The sequence below is a fragment of the Aquarana catesbeiana genome, linkage group LG12 (genome assembly GCF_042186555.1).
Source record: "Aquarana catesbeiana isolate 2022-GZ linkage group LG12, ASM4218655v1, whole genome shotgun sequence".
Lineage (NCBI taxonomy): Eukaryota > Metazoa > Chordata > Amphibia > Anura > Ranidae > Aquarana > Aquarana catesbeiana.
The window spans coordinates 61,652,546-61,664,283 of record NC_133335.1 but is presented as its reverse complement, the minus strand read 5'-3'; positions in this window follow the sequence as shown (position 1 = coordinate 61,664,283).

The following is an 11,738-nucleotide window of genomic DNA, read 5'->3' as shown; positions in this document are numbered from 1 at the left end:
ATCAGTGCCACCTCATTGATGCCCATCAGTGCCGCCTTATCAGTGCCCATCAGTGCAGCCCCATCAGTGCCTATCAGTGAAGGAGAAAAATGACTTATTTACAAAGTTTTGTAACAGAAACAAAAAAAAAAACATTTTTTTTTCAAAATTTTCAGTCATTTTTTAATTTGTTTAGCAGAGAATAAAAATCCCAGAGGTGATCAAATACCACCAAAAGAAAGCTCTGTTTGTTGGAACAAAATTATAAAAATTTTGTTTGGGTACAGTGTAGTATGACCGCGCAATTGTCATTCAAAGTGCGACAGTGCTGAAAGCTGAAAATTGGTCTGGGCAGGAAGTTGTATAAATGCCCAGTATTGAAGTGGTTAATTTTTTTTTTTTCAAATGACTTTTTTTTATTTTTATTATTGCATTTTAGTGTAAATATGAGATCTGAGGTCTTTCTGACCCCAGATCTAATATTTAAGAGGTCCTGTCATGCTTTTTTTCTATTATAAGGGATGTTTACATGCCTTATAACAGGAATAAAAGTGACCCAAATTTTTGGATTTAGGTCTGGACTTTGACTGGGCCATTCTAACACATGAATATGCTTTGATCTAAACCATTCCATTGTAGCTCTGGCTGTATGCTTAGGGTTGTTGTCCTGCTGGAAGTTGAATCTCCACTCCAGTCTCAAGTTTTTTGCAGACTCTAATGCCCCGTACACACGGTCGGACATTGATCGGACATTCCGACAACAAAATCCTATGATTTTTTCCGACGGATGTTGGCTCAAACTTGTCTTGCATACAAACGGTCACACAAAGTTGTCGGAAAATCCGATCGTTCTGAACGCAGTGACGTAAAACACGTACGTCTGGACTATAAACGGGGAAGTAGCCAATAGCTTTCATCTCTTTATTTATTCTGAGCATGCGTGGCACTTTGTGAGTCGGATTTGTGTACACACGATCGGAAATTCCGACAACGGATTTTGTTGTCGGAAAATTTTATAGCCTGCTCTCAAACTTCGTGTGTTGGAAAATCCGATGGAAAATCCGACCGCGTGTACGGGGCATTACAGGTTTTTTGCTAAGATTGCCCTGTATTTGGCTCCATCTATCTTTCTATCCACTCTGACCAGCTTCACTGTCCCTGCTGAAGAACAGCATCCCCACAACATGATGTTGCCACCACCATGTTTCACGTGGGGATGGTGGGTCCAGGGTGATGTGCAGTGTTAGTTTTCTTCTTTTTTTTGCAGCTTTTTGCTTTTCGGCCAGAAAGTTCAATTTTGGTCTCATCTGACCAGAGTACCTTCTTCCACTTGTTTGCTGTGTCCCCCACATGGCTTCTCGCAAACTGCAAACTGGACTTCTTATAGCTTTCTTTCAACAATGGCTTTCTTCTTGCCATTCTTCCACAAAAGGCCAGATTTGTGGTGTGCACAACTAATAGTTGTCCTGTGGACAGATTCTCCCACCTGAGCTGTGGATCTCTGCAGCTCCTCCAGAGTTACCATGGGCCTCTTGGCTGCTTCTCTGATTAATGCTCTCCTTGCCCGGCCTGTAAGTTTAGGTGGGTGGCCATGTCTTGGTAGGTTTGCAGTTGTGCTATACTCATTCCATTTTCGGATGTTGGATTGAATAGTGCTCCATGAGATGTCCAAAGCTTGGGATACTTTTTTATAACCTAACCCTGCACAACATTTATCCCTGACCTGTCTGGTGTGTTCCTTGGCCTTCATGGTGCTGTTTAACTAAGGTTCTCTAACAAACCTATGAGGGCTTCACAGAATAGCTGTATTTATACTGAGATTAAACTACACACAGGTGGACTCTATTTACTAATTAGGTGACTTCTGAAGGTAATTGGTTCCACAAGTTAGGGGTATCAGAGTAAAGGGGGCTGAATACAAATGCACACCACACTTTTCAGATATTTATTTGTAAAAAAAAATTGAAAACCATTTATCATTTTCCTTCCACTTCACAATTACACACTTTGTGTTGGTCTATCACATAAAATTCCAATAAAATACATTTATGTATGAATACTTTTTTAAGGCACTGTATATACCGTATATAAAACACATGATCCTATTACATAGTTACATAGTAGGTGAGGTTAAAAAAAGACACAAGTCCATTAAGTCCAACCTATGTATGTATTGGACCCTGTAACACCCTAATATCGTCCTATGATTCATTTTGTATGAAACATACGCTTCAATAACTTCCATCAGATTTTCAGAGGAAAGATCCTACAGCTAATTCTTCCCTTTGCTGTCTCGGGCTCATCACTGATAGTGAAACAATTGCCTCTAATATTCCTCCGGAGTACAGATGATATCGGCATAGTCCTCCCATCTTATCCACAGGTTTACTTCTGCTTCATTACTCAAAGGTAATCTGTTTGACAATGTGTTTGTAAAGCTGATTCAGACGGAAGATCGATGGCAGACGCGAGAGCATTGACCCTTACCTTTTACCCTTGCACTTGACTTGTGTCTGATTAGTTGTGCTGGACTGTTTCTAAAAACAGATCAGATTATTACATTCAAATGTCTTGGCATGGCCAGACACATGGACTTAAAGGATAAGTGTAGTTAAAAGAAGAAGGCTCATTTTGGTTTGCTAAGGATGCTTAGCTCGCATATAGAACTTAGTCCCAGGCTGATGGCATGCTCCCCTCATTTCCAACAACGCTGTCCAAAAGAGATGGAAGCATTAATTGGCGGCTCTTATCTCACTCCCCCTGCACTTTTCCGAGACAAGTGCAGTCAGAGGAACGCAAGAGGGGGAGCTCACTACATATGGGGGTGGTAAAAATGACACCAAGGGGTGGTGGCAGCTGGGCTCCGACACTATCCACAACAGTAACGCCCGCAGATTTGGCTCCTGTTGGGGAGCAGCAGAGTGGAGGGAATAGACAAAGAAAAATGTATTTTTATGCAAGAAAATGATTGCAGTTTACAGAGCAAATAGTACAAGGTATTTATACATACATTTCTTGAAATACAATTATTTTTAACAGTACTATATTTTTCTTTAAAGTGCAAATTCTTTTTGCTCTGACCAAACCTAACCCACCACCCCCCCAATTGCTTTGAACAAAACCGAGTCCCCCTTACCTGTCCAGTGGCACACCAACCAGTTCAGGCTCAATCTAGAAGTCTTTTTAAAATTTTGATAGGAGATTGTCTGGTGTCTGAGAGTAACAGGCACCACACCCTTAAATTGAATTCAAAGCATGTATAGAAAGATGACAGGATTTTAAAGGTGCCAAACACAAATTTATATATAATATCCAAATTTTATTATAAACATTTTAAAATTATAGAGATTTCATATAAAACCATCAAAGAACATCCATGCAGCTACAATAAAGATGCAGTAACATGTTTCGCCAGATTATGGCTTCTTCAGGAGACTTTACAGATAACTGCATACAAAATCACTGTGTTATAACACAATCATTCTGATAAATCAAAGCTATAGATCATACATCAGCAGGATATTTTGTGGAGATATCAGTGAACCACCGGGGAGAATACAAGACAACAGATTGCCACTATTGTAAAAGAAAGAAATCCATACAGATGGACATCTCCTGGTCCTTTGAGATCCACATCTAATTCTATTTGTAGGGTAGTATAAGATCAAACCATGAGATGGCTGCAATAGGGCGATAAGCTCCACGTCCCTCCTGTGGCAATGCCGCGGCTTTGTCCCAGGAGGAACATGGAGCTTATCCTTCCATTAGTGAAATTATTCAGTGTTAACAAGTGGGCTTTTCGCCTTATTGTAGCCATCACATGGTTGTTGGACACAGCCAATCAGCAGGTCCCTGCCATGAATCAATGGCTGGGACCTGCTGACAAACTCCCGCTGTGTACAATCACAGCAGGAATAGGCGGGGGTGGGGGGTAGTGTATGCCCTGTACCTGGAAACAGGCAGCAACATACAGGTACGCCACAGTGCCTGTACAGGCTGCCCCGCCCACAGTACATTGCGGGTGGTCCACAAACTGGATGGTCCAGTAGTTGAATTTGCTGAGGGTAGCGGTAATCCCTACCCCACTAAGAATAGAGAAGCTTTGAGCTTACCCCATTATTCTAATGCCCCGTACACACGGTCGGACTTTGTTCGGACATTCCGACAGCAAAATCCTAGGATTTTTTCCGACGGATGTTGGCTCAAACTTGTCTTGCATACACGGTCACACAAAGTTGAAGGAAAATCCGATCGTTCTGAACGCGGTGACGTAAAACACATACGTGGGGACTATAAACGGGGCAGTGGCCAATAGCTTTCATTCCTTTATTTATTCTGAGCATGCGTGGCACTTCGTTGGATTTGTGTACACACGATCGGAATTTCCGACAACGGATTTTGTTGTCGGAAAATTTTATGTCCTGCTCTCAAACTTTGTGTGTCGGAAAATCCGATGGAAAATGTCCCATGGAGCCCACACACGGTCGGAATTTCCGACAACACGCTCCGATCGGACATTTTCCATCGGAAAATCCAACCGTGTGTACGAGGCATAAGAATGGTGGGGGGATGAACCCTAATAATTTAGCCCCTGTGGGCCATGACTCCCAACAATGGGGTTTTCACAAGCCCAACCAGGGTACCAAGAGAACCGCAGATCAAGAAGAGGAACCAGAGGTGGCAGACGAATACGAACAAAAAAGAAAAAAATTTTAGTTGGGAAAGGTATTTTTAATTTAAGTACAGTCATTTTAAATGATAAAGAGAAACAGGTACTTGATAAGGGTCTTAAGTTTGCACCCCCCCGAAAGCTTAATAAATTTGAAACTTATATGGATGTTCATAAATTTATCCGTAGAGTCAATGTCAAAAGATATATGCTTTCCAATCCAATTACTTAAAGAAGGGATTTGTTTAATGATTACCAACATACCGGACTTGCCAACGCTTCTTTGTTCAATCCCCCTGGGGCAATGGCTCCGTCTGTAAAAGTATTTAGAGATGTTTTGCTTAGAGATCTTGAAAAGATGCCCATTAAGAGGGCAAGAAATAATCAGGAGTTTCAGGCAGGCCTTGACTCATTATGTAATAATAAGGAGATAGTCATCAGACCTGCTGACAGGGGGGGGGGGGGATTGTCATTCTTAACCGGTGTGATTATTTAGTGGAGATGTATAGGATCCTGAATGATAGGGATACCTACACTCCCTTGAAATCAGACCCCAAGAGTTCCTATCTTGGTGAATTAACCAAGATAGTAGATAATGGTTTTTCACAAGGGATCATTAATAAAAAGGAGAGGCTCTATCTAATTCCAAAGGCACCTCACACGCCTGTTATATACTATTTACCTAAGGTTCACAAACACCCTACTTGCCCCCCCGGGACGTCCTATTGTGAGTGGGATAGATTCCCTCACGTCCCGGGTGGGCAAGTATATAGATTTCTTCTTACAGCCTTTAGTTGCTAAAATGCCTTCCCTTATTAAAGATTCGAAGCATGTGATTAACATATTGTCCAATCATACCCCTACTCCGTCTATGTGGATGGTTACCACAGACGTGACATCTTTGTACACGATATTACCCCATGATTTAGGCCTCTTTGCTGTTGAGTACTATCTGAGGCGAGATTCAGAGTTGTATGATGAACAAATTAACTTCATCATGGATCTTTTGAGATATGCGGCGTCACACAACTATTTCTGGTTTGACAAACAGTTTTATTGTCAAGACCGGGGAGTGGCTATGGGGGCGAAATATGCCCCCAGCCTCGCTAACCTCTTTATAGCCCTGTGGGAGGAGGATGTCGTCAATGTTTGCCAGAGGCCCCAGCTTGAGCTGTGGGCCAGGTACATTGACGACGTCCTCCTCCTGTGGGATGGACCTCGGAATGAATTAGATCTCTTCATGGAAGACCTTAATAGGAACACCAGAGGGATTTTTTGGAACTTTGAGGCTAGTCAATCTGATATTAACTTTTTTGATTGAAATATAACCATCTGTCATAACCAGTTTACCACCTCCACGTTCTTTAAAAGCATGGACCGCAACTCTTATATTTCTATTGATAGTTGCCACCATACAGTACAAGGTATAGGGAGTGGCGCTGTGTTAGGAGTGTAACTGGAATTTAAAAAATTTTTTGAATGTATGAATTAATTTAAATAATTTTTTAGTATGATCCAGAAGTTTTTTAACAGAAAAAACTATTCTTATTATAGTGAAAACACCTTAGTAAGTGAAAAAATGCTTCTATATGTGCAAAAAATCGCAAATCTTAAACAACACCATAAAATATAAATACATTCACATATTTGATAAATGTAAAGTGATAAATGCCTGAAGCAGTGATTATCAAACAGCAATATATAAATGTGCAGTAATCATACGCAGTAAAGAAATCATTAATAATGTGTCAAAATCGCAGATAGAAAATCGCAAACTAAAAAGTCACAGCTAAAAAATCAAAAAACCATATGTTATTCAGTGCAAAAATGTTCATAGAAATAGTGCAACAAAAGTTCTTCTTTGAGTGATAAAGTGCCGTGCTGTAGCAACTAATGATCCCCCCAATGTGGTTGCACTCACCGGAGCGCTCCACCCCTGCAGGGGTACGAGCGTATACTGTTAATCCTGTCAATCCAGTCCCGTGGGTGTCAATTTCCTTCCACGCTGCCCCAATCCAGAAAACCAGCTGTACACATAGAGAGGAGGGGACTACCTGTCCCTTGAAGTGTCAAAAAATCCCCTCTGGATATCCACTTAGGTAAAAGATATTAAAAGAAGAGGTATCCACATAGCGTGATTCTGTTTAAAATATATTCATTTATTTAAATAAAAACAGTTCAGTCACAGTAGGCTGATATCACACTAGCGGTTATTTAAAAATATATCCAAGTGTTTCCGAATATGAGAGGGAGCCCACAGTTTCCTACAACCTCCCTGTATTCCGGGGCCGCAGCGTCAGCGTGAACCGCCGCTTGCGTTCCACCGCTCGAATATCCGGAACCACGATCCGCGGAAATGACGTTGTGCGTGCCAAGATAGTCCCGCCTTACGCGTTTCGTCACTCGGACGTCATCGGAGGCGCTGCCATCTTGGCACTCCCAACGTCCTTTATCGAAGGTGTAGCTATAGCTGCGGCCAATCAAAACCCGGCTATTGAACCCACATGTCCCGCGGCCTAATTTAGTAATTGGTTACCAGGTAGATTAGGCCTACAGCAAACAATGTAGTAATGGGAAATCCTATAGGAGCGTAACCTAGCTCCATTGCGCCCTCTACTGGCGTACCCAAAACGAATACTACAATAGCCGCAGCGATAACCCACATCAATAAGTGCACCACAGCATAAATATTATACAGACTCATAAATATACAGTGGTATTCCTACTCCAGTAAAAATAAATGTAAAAATAAATGTTTTAAACCATTGTTAGAAACACCTTATGTTACAGTATTCCCAAGAGGAACGAGGTTTTTTTAAAATTCTTATTTCATCTTGAGTTCCAGAAGAAAAAATCAAACAATAAAATCAAAGATCATAAGAGAAAGAATATAAATAAAAAATACATAAAAATATTAAATTCTTTTTTAGAAAATCCCTTATCCCAAATATGAGTTTTTATTATAAAAATGAGTATTTATTATAGATATAGATATAAATAAGAAATATTTCTTGTGCTTAATAAAAACTCTGACCATACCCGTGTGTTAGAAAAGAAGGGGGGTAGGCAAAGTTATAAAGGTAAAGGATTTAATATATATGAAGGCCTTAGATTCATTAATAACTGAGTATTCCTCAATTTATTACTCTGTACTCTGACTTCTGGGGATCCCTAAGAACACAGTTGGACTCAGATATGTGTAAAGTATATAACAAAGTTGGATAAAATATATAAAAAAATGTTTCTATTATTGTGTCAGGATAGAGATTTTTGATTCATAAATGATCAAATATTTTATTAATAAGTCTACTAAGGATTAGAAGTAATTAAAAATCATTAAAAATCGAATGTACTGAGATAAGGAACTCAAATCATGTGTATATGTACATATTCCTATCTCATACCTACATAAAAAGTATTAGTGAGGTCTCTAATAATCCCTAAGTAATTCATGAAAATCTACTGAAATCTAAAAAGATTTTTTATTTGGCATACTGTTTGATATCTAAAATTCCCTAATGGTTTAAAGGGAAATAATAGTGTTAAAAATTAGACAGGAAGCAGTTAAGGTCTATATCTACATTCAACCCTCTTGGTACCAGACTGCCCAGACGATAAATCCATTTAGTTTCATTCTGGGATATTTTTATTTTCTTGTTACCCCCCCTCCAATAGTCTTTAATCAGGTCAATGCCATAAAAAATCAGTCCCGTGGGGTCCCTATTGTGAAATTCATCGAAGTGCCTCGAAAGATTGTGTTTTGGGAAACCTTTTTTAATATTATTAATATGTTCCCTGATCCTAACATAAAGCGGCCTGGTGGTCCTTCCCACATATTGTAATCGGCAGGGACATTCGATCACATATGTGACGTGGGTACTTTCGCAAGTGATCAATTCCCTAATCTGATTTAGGCCGCGGGACATGTGGGTTCAATAGCCGGGTTTTGATTGGCCGCAGCTATAGCTACACCTTCGATAAAGGACGTTGGGAGTGCCAAGATGGCAGCGCCTCCGATGACGTCCGAGTGACGAAACGCGTAAGGCGGGACTATCTTGGCACGCACAACGTCATTTCCGCGGATCGTGGTTCCGGATATTCGAGTGGTGGAACGCAAGCGGCGGTTCACGCTGACGCTGCGGCCCCGGAATACAGGGAGGTTGTAGGAAACTGTGGGCTCCCTCTCATATTCGGAAACACTTGGATATATTTTTAAATAACCGCTAGTGTGATATCAGCCTACTGTGACTGAACTGTTTTTATTTAAATAAATTAACATATTTTAAACAGAATCACGCTATGTGGATACCTCTTCTTTTAATATCTTTTACCTAAGTGGATATCCAGAGGGGATTTTTTGACACTTCAAGGGACAGGTAGTCCCCACCTCTCTATGTGTACAGCTGGTTTTCTGGATTGGGGCAGCGTGGAAGGAAATTGACACCCACGGGACTGGATTGACAGGATTAACAGTATACGCTCGTACCCCTGCAGGGGTGGAGCGCTCCGGTGAGTGCAACCACATTGGGGGGATCATTAGTTGCTACAGCACGGCACTTTATCACTCAAAGAAGAACTTTTGTTGCACTATTTCTATGAACATTTTTGCACTGAATAACATATGGTTTTTTGATTTTTTAGCTGTGACTTTTTAGTTTGCGATTTTCTATCTGCGATTTTGACACATTATTAATGATTTCTTTACTGCGTATGATTACTGCACATTTATATATTGCTGTTTGATAATCACTGCTTCGGGCATTTATCACTTTACATTTATCAAATATGTAAATGTATTTATATTTTATGGTGTTGTTTAAGATTTGCGATTTTTTGCACATATAGAAGCATTTTTTCACTTACTAAGGTGTTTTCACTATAATAAGAATAGTTTTTTCTGTTAAAAAACTTCTGGATCATACCAAAAAATTATTTAAATTAATTCATACATTCAAAAATTTTTTTAAATTCCAGTTACACTCCTAACACAGCGCCACTCCCTATACCTTGTACTGTACTATTTGGGGGATCACATAGGTGTCCCCTTCCCATTTAGGGGGGCTGCAGGTGTTAGTTAGTCTAGAAGCGCGGATCCGTTGATATATTTTTACAGTTGCCACCATAAATCATGGCTCCAGTCTGTGCCTAAGAGCCAGTTTACGCGTCTCAAGCGGAACTGCTCGGATGCTACAAAATTTTTGGAACAGGCAGACGTACTGATTGAAAGATTCCTGGAGAAGGGTTACCCCCTAGAATCTTTGAAATCCACCTTGGAAGCAGTTAACAATTTGGATAGAAGTGAACTATTGGGTGTTAGGCCATCTTGTGAATGGGACTCTTCTCGTATCCCATTTATTACTACCTATTCTGTGCAGCATAATAGTATTAAAAACTTGATATGGAAACATTGGTACATTTTGGAAAATGATCCTATCCTTAAATCCATCTTACCCGCCAGACCGCAGGTGGTATTCAGAGGAGCGTTGTGTCTTAAAGACAGATTGGCCCCCAACGTTTTGGATCCCCCTGTTACAAAACCCTGTTTTTTTGGTAATCTGACAGGATATTATAAATGTGGTAGATATCGAGTGTGCTCCATTAATATAGGCACACAAAGACGCACCCACAGGTTTACTGCTCATAGTACACAAATGGAACATGATATTGAGCCATTTATTACATGCTCGACGGAGGGGGTCGTCTATCTGCTCCAGTGCCCTTGCGGGTTACAGTATGTGGGCAGGACTAGGCGACCCCTCTCCATCAGACTCAACGAGCATATTACTAATATTAGAAATGTATTCCCAAAACATTCAGTCTCTAAGCATTATTTAACTACACACAACAAAGATCCCTCTAACACTATTTTCTTGGGGATTGATAAATATCTACCACATTGGAGGGGTAGCTCTCTCGTCAGGAGTATCTCCAGACTTGAGATGCTATGGATCCACAAAATTAAATGCTATACCCCGTATGGACTTAACGTGGATATTGACACAAATGCCTTCATAGACAACTCTTGAGGGCGTTTTTTGTTTGGGGTAGTGGGAGGAGTTTACATCTGCACTTCCTGGTGTTTAATTCTTAATCTGTAATTGTACCTTATTTTTATTCCTTTATTTTTTCATTATGATGAAATCTTTACTCCTGTCTGATATTCAGCCAATTGGATATCCTAGTGTATGTTTTTTATAGGTTTTGTTATTTGACTCATTTGTGTGATACAAACCAGACTTGATGTGGGCCATAGGAAATAATTTTTGTCCTTGTTATTGCATTAATGAGGTGTCAGTTTTTTCAATAAAATTTTTTTTGCAGGGGGGTGGAGGTTAGTGGCCACTCATCTGGTATATGTGGTTTACTCACATAGACCTTATAGGGATCTATCTTGATAGGATTTTTCTCAATTATTAAATATTGTTTTTACTGAGTTGTTTGCCCAATATTTGGTAAACACCCTATTTTTTACTATTATTCTCCACTTTTATTAATATCCTTATGTTTTTGTCATGTTTAATTTGGTTCTTTTTGTCCTCTTTAATACCCTATTTTTAATTTTTTAAGAAATTGTTTATTAGTAATCCCAAGCAGTCCCTATGGTCTTCTCTCGGTGTAGAAGTCTAACATGACTGGTGCCATGTAGTCGCTAATTAATTTACATGGGGGACTATGCTTTTAACACCTTTGGGTTTTGTTTGTATTATTTGTCTGCCCCGCCGTAGACGGTCACCTTTCCAGTGTCCAATATGGCGGATCGGGACTCTTTCCATGCTCTTAGGTGGAACGCTAGATGATTTCCTAGTCCGGACTCACATCGAGGCTTGGTTTACTTTGTTGTTACTTATACGCGACACGTCAGTGCGTCGCCCGTGCCCCAGACGTCATTGTGTGACGAAACGCGCGTCGGGAGGAGCTGACGTGCTGACGTCTCGCGTGGACTGTTCGAGGGACGGGTGTCCGTACAAGCCGGCCGACTGTTTTGTTTTTATTGCTTCGAAACATTGTAAGTGGCTTTCTTTTACTTGAATAAATGATGTGTAACAGTATTATGCTATGGTGATCCTTTCTTGTTCTGGGAACATCTGAA